The sequence below is a fragment of the Cornus florida genome, unplaced genomic scaffold (assembly GCF_030987335.1).
Source record: "Cornus florida cultivar Cherokee Brave unplaced genomic scaffold, ASM3098733v1 CherokeeBrave_3.0.0_Hap2_Chr04, whole genome shotgun sequence".
Lineage (NCBI taxonomy): Eukaryota > Viridiplantae > Streptophyta > Magnoliopsida > Cornales > Cornaceae > Cornus > Cornus florida.
Genome location: NW_026775574.1, coordinates 29,286,887 through 29,292,886, shown reverse-complemented (window position 1 = coordinate 29,292,886; position 6,000 = coordinate 29,286,887). Strand labels below are relative to the sequence as shown.

Below are 6,000 nucleotides of genomic sequence, written 5' to 3'. Positions count from 1 at the left end.
AATACTTGTCTAATTAGGTTTCTTTTTATTAAAAAACTCATGATAAATTGATAAATTGATAATTTGTGTTAGAGTTTTATACAAACTTTTTAAATATATCTTTGTTGATAGAGTTTTATTGATAATAAAATAGGTAATTTGTAATAGAGTTTTATTTAAATTATTTTATTTTCTTTAAATATATACTTGTCTAATTAGTTTTAATTTTATTAAGATACTCATAATAAAAACTAATTTGTGGTAGAGTTTTATAAAAATTATTTTATTTTATATATCAATTAATAAATATTTTTTATATTAATAAATCTTATCTAATTAAATTTTCTTTTATTAATAATGGATAATAATAAATAGATAAATAGGTTAATTTAAATTTTATTATGTAGATTTTACTGTTTTATAGATTTTTTTTTTCTTTTAGTAAAAAGTCTTTTCATATCATTTAATAAATATTTTTTTATATAAATAAATAATGAAATTATTTACACATCTAATAATAATATAGATAAAAACTCTTTTTATATCAATTAATAAATATTTTTTTATATAAATAAATAAATACTAAAAACTCTTGATAGAGCTTTAGTATTTTACTCTGAAATTCAACTCAATTAATAAATATTTTTTATATAAATAAATAAATATTGAAACTCTTTGGCAGAGCTTCTGTATTTTACTCTGGAATTCTAGATTTCTAGAATTCTCAATTTCTGTACCCCTTCTTCATTCCTCCATGCCTCTATTTATAGGCTTCTTGGATGAATAGGATGATGACATGTGTCCTTTTCTGATAATGATATAATCATAATTGGGCCGGGCCGGTTATATTGTGATAATTATCTATAAGAAATAACTAAAAATAAGGGTTTTATATAGAATGTGATTGATTTTATTAGGTAATTTTTAGAGTTTTATAGAAACTATAATTATTCATAAAAAAATAACTAAAAATAAGAGTTTTTTATAGAATGTGATTGATTTTATTAGGTAATTTTTAAAGTTTAATAGGAACTATTTTTACAAAAACTATTTTTATATCAATTAATAAATATATTTTTTTATAAATAAATAAATACTGGAATTTATTAACATTCTCTAAAAAAAGGTACTGTTAATAATCCCGCAGGTACTGAAACCATTAAAAGAACACCCAACAATTTATTGGGTACTGTACGAAGTATTTGAAATACGGGAAAGAAATACCATTTGGGTAATATTTTCAAGGTGGTTGCAAATGGATCTGCTGGTTCACCAATCATTGATGGTTCTAGAACCGAAATACTGAAACACTAAAACACTTTGCACATTTAATAATAGTATAGAAGTATAGATATGTTTTCAAAATTAAGAATGATATATTAATGACCGCCAACTCTGTTTTTTTTACACACGAAAATAATGACACAGTACGAGTAATTCGGAATAAATTCACAACATTCATAAATGGAATAAAAAATAATAAATAAAAAACCAGATAAAGAAAATCCAATTTACAAATTCCAACATAATTAAGCACCATATTTACAGGTGAAAAATTGACGCAAATACAAAATTTGAAATTAAAATAAATTTTAAACAATTGAATCAATGACATTCAAATTTTGATTCACTTTATCTCATTAAAATCCAAGTATGAAAATATTAATAAGTATTTTATTATTTTGTGATTGAGCCCCGATCTTATACAGGGCATTAAATTTATCACTTTCAATTTAAATTTGTATTAAAAATTCTTAATTAATGATTTTAAACATTATTGTATTGAAATACATAATAAACGTGTTAACAAATTACAACATCACAATAAAATAATTATTTGTTACAGCAGAAAATTCATCCACATTTTGAGATACTCATAGTGTAATGTCAATCGCTAATAGTTATTTTTTTATTTAATATATTTGCATGAAGAATTTAATACTTTATCACTAAGAGAAGTAGAATTGAGATAGATAGTATTTAAAAGTTAAGTTTTATATTCATTAGAAACTGGATGTAGACATATATATATATATATATATTTTTGAAAGCAAAAATGTTATGATATTCCAATATAATTATAAAAATTGCACCTACATTGTGTGTACATGAGAAATAAAAATTTAGTAATGTGCATGTCTGACTATCTTGGACTCTATTTTTAAGTAAGTGCAATGAATGAGCATGGTGGATGATAGATGGTGCATTGTATATATATTTATTACACTATTTTTTATATTCTTTGAATCCTTTTTTTTTTTTTTTTTCTTTCTCTCTCTTCAATAATTTCAATTCAAATTTATAAGGCTTTAGAAAAATTGTATTTTTGTGTGATGGGTTCATATGTACATGCATTTGAAAACTGTGTATTGGATGTGAAGTTACCAAGGCAGGGAATCCATTGCACTAACCCTTCCCAGGATGTGAAGTTAAAGTTATCTATTGAAAAATAGACCTATATGAAGCTGTGTCTCGGATTGAGGAGGTGTTTTGCTTTTTCTGAAATTTTGATTCCTTGTGTTTTCTTTTAGGGTTTCCTTGCGGCCATGGACTCTTCTTTTTCCCTGTAAGTATCAATTACCTTTATTTATATATATATATATATATAAACAACCATAGGTTTGATTTTGTAATCATATTTTAAAAAATGAACAACATTTGACAAAGGCAAATTAGAGTGAGAAACGAGGTAAAAATTATATATATATATATATATATATATATATATATATTATTTTGTTGTTATACAGAAACGTCCTTTACATTCTTAACTAGATCCGATTTCTAAGAATTTTTTGATTGTTCATGATTATATAAAAATAAAAAATAATAGAAAAATAATCTGACATCGAATAAATTTTATATGAAAATAAAAATACTATTTGATTTTATGTAATTTAATAAATATAATACAATACTCAAATATTATGTTAATCATTGATGTGATTGAAAATATTATTTTTTAATTGATTGGTGGGCTGTCAGGCACCCTGCAAAGGCTCAGAAACAAATGATATAGGCCCCACCTGTACCCATCACTGGGGTTCACACAAAAGCCAACACTTTCTTGTATTTTACGTGGCACGATGCCCAAAATTGTGTTTTGGTAATTTATTGGTGTTTTTTCTTTTTCTGTAAGTCCAAAATTATGGGCTGTAAATATCATCGCTGGAGAGTGGCCCTTTCGGCAAGCAATGATAGTTATTTTGAATTATGATATATTAATAATGACCTACCAACTACGTAGCGTAGGTTACAAACATGAAAAAATAATGGCATCTTAGTAATCCGCCGGAACCAAGATACCTCTGCTCTGCTCTGCTGTTGAGCAGCAGCCACATCATGCCGGAGTCGGGGATAATTTTCTTTGATGCACCAGGCGGTAGAGCATCGGACGTTCTCATGGAGACGGGCCATAAGATTCAGGTAATTATAATAATTCTACGGATCGAGAAATACATAGAATTCAACATAGTAAAATAAAAAGTTAAAAATTTTCGTTGAAATTATTCATTTGGAAATTTACGAGTCTAATATATCTTCTTTTAATGCCTATCATATAATTTTTATGTGTTCACCAGAGTCAGTTAATTCCATATAATTTTTTTAAATTCAATTATTTTATATATATATTTTAATTTTTTGTTATTGATTTGATCGCAGTAAAATAAGAAATTGAAAGATTTCGTTGAGATTGTGGTTTGAAAATTTTGATGTGGAAAATATCTCATGAATCTCATCTCCATGAGATTAATTATTTTAATTCAGATCTTATAATTTTTGTGGATTGAATCTCATCTATATGATTTATTATTATTTATTTATTTATTTTTTGTGCTTGATTTTATTAGGATAAGAGTTCCTTAATCATGTCCACGTTTTGTAAGGTTGTCATTGAAGAACAGATTAAATTCGGATGGATCATGGATATGATAACAGCTTTTTTTTTTTCTTAAACCAATTATTTTTTTTAGATTTGAAATTAGAATTGAACACAGTAAAATAATAGATTGAAAGATTTTGTTGTAATTGTTCGTTATTAGATTCAGTTAATTCCTTATGATGGAATGAGTTCTCCAAACATATCAAATTTAGAGTTGAGGATGGTAGGGATGTAAGGTTTTGGAAGGATTTTTGGTGTGGTAATTGTATCATTGCTTCTTCATTTCTCAAATTGTTTTGGATTGCCGTTGATAGTCATGTCTCAATTGCTTATTGCTATCGGCTTGATAGTGGGAAGTTGACTTGAGATGTGCGGTTCATGCGAGCATTTCAGGATTGGGAGTTGGACGATATTTGCGGGTTGTTAGATCGTTTATATCGGCTCGAGATCCATGGCGAAGATAGAGATTCGTTCGTTTGGGTGCTTGCTTCGCAGGGAATATTTGAAGTGAGATCTTTTTTCCGATTCCTCTCAAATACTACAGGGATTACGTTTCCGTGGAAAACAGTGTGGAGATCTAAGGTGCTACTTAAAGTGGCGTTTTTTACTTGACAATGGTGTGGGACAAGATCTTGACGCTTGATAATTTAAGGAGGCGAAGACAAATCACAGTTAACTGGTGTTGTATGTGTAAGTCCAATGGGGAATCGATGGATCATCTTATTATGCATTGTCCAGTGGCCTTGGATTGTTAATGTCTTTTGCTTGGAATGTTTGGGATTTCGTGGGTTATGCCTCGATCTTTGATAGGATTGATGGAGGCTTGGAGAGGGTGCTATGTGAGAGACCATGCTCATTGGTTTTGGAGGATGGAACCCTCGTGTTTATGGTGGTGTTTGTGTAGGGAGCGGAATAATATATATTTTGAAAGAAATGAATCATCAATTGCTATTCTTAAGTCACCTTTTATTACATCTTTATGTTTTTGGGGTTCGGGTAGGTTTTGTTCCTCCCCAGAGGAGATATTTATTTTATTTCTTCTTTGGGACCATAGGATCCCTTTCTTGTCATTGGGACATGTTCCCCTTTTGAACGTTTTTTTAAATGAATTTGTTTAATTATCAAAAAAAAAAAAATTTCCGTATAATTTTTTTATTCTATTATTATTATATAAATTTGTAATTAATTTGATCGTAAAATAAAAAATTGAAAGATTTCGTTGAGATTGTTCTTTTGGAAATTTACGAGTCTAATTTATTTCTCTTAATCCCTATCTTATTATAATTTTTGTGGTTTGTCCAATTAGATTGAGTTAATTCCATATGATTTTTTTATTCTATTATCTTATATATATATATATATATATATATATATATTGTTATTGATTTTTGATTTTTTGTTATTGATTTGATTGCATAAAATAAGAAATTGAAAGATTTCGATGAGATTGTTTGTTTGGAAATTTTGGAGTCTAATATATCTTTTTTAAATTCCCATCTTATAATTTTTGTGGGTTGGCCAATTAGATTGAGTTAATTCTATATGATTTTTTTTTACTCTATTATTTTAAAAAAATTTAAATAAAATTTTTTATTGATTTGATAGCAGTAAAATAAGAAATTGGAAGATTTTGAAAATTTTGGTGTCGAATATATCTCATGAATCTCATCTCCTTGAGATTGATTTTTGGGTTGAATCTCATCTATATGATTTTTTTATTTGGTTATTCCATACCCTTTTTAATTTATATATTAATGTTTTTTTGTGGTTGAATTTATTAGGATAAGAGTTCCTTAATCATGTCAACGAGATTAATTATTTTAATTCCGATCTTTATTATTTTTGTGGGTTGAATCTCATCTATAAGATTTTTTGTATTTGGTTATTTTATACTCTTTTTAAATTTTTTTTTTTCTTTTTGTGCTTGATTTTATTAGGATAAGAGTTCCTTAATCATGTCCACGTTTTGCTAGGTTGTTATTGTAGAACAGATTAAATTCAGACGGATCATGGATATGATAACAGCTTCTTTTTTTTAATTCTTTCTTAAACCAATTATTTTTTTTTTTTAAGATTTGAAATTAGAATTGGTGCAAGTGATGATGAAGACCTTATTGTTTTTGCTCCCCTGAGGCATA

At 26.8% G+C, this 6,000-nt stretch overlaps 1 long non-coding RNA gene across 2 annotated transcripts in view; it reads left to right on the top strand.

The window, feature by feature from the left end:
• The first annotated feature begins 3,175 nt into the window (after positions 1–3,175).
• Positions 3,176–6,000, top strand: part of LOC132303081 (uncharacterized) — a 44,271-nt gene continuing 41,446 nt past the window's right edge. Inside the window, exon 1 of one of the 2 annotated variants that reach the window (XR_009481087.1) lies at positions 3,176–3,405. This is a non-coding gene — a long non-coding RNA (uncharacterized LOC132303081). The remainder of the gene's footprint in view (positions 3,406–6,000) is intronic. The other variant, XR_009481088.1, reaches the window with a different exon arrangement.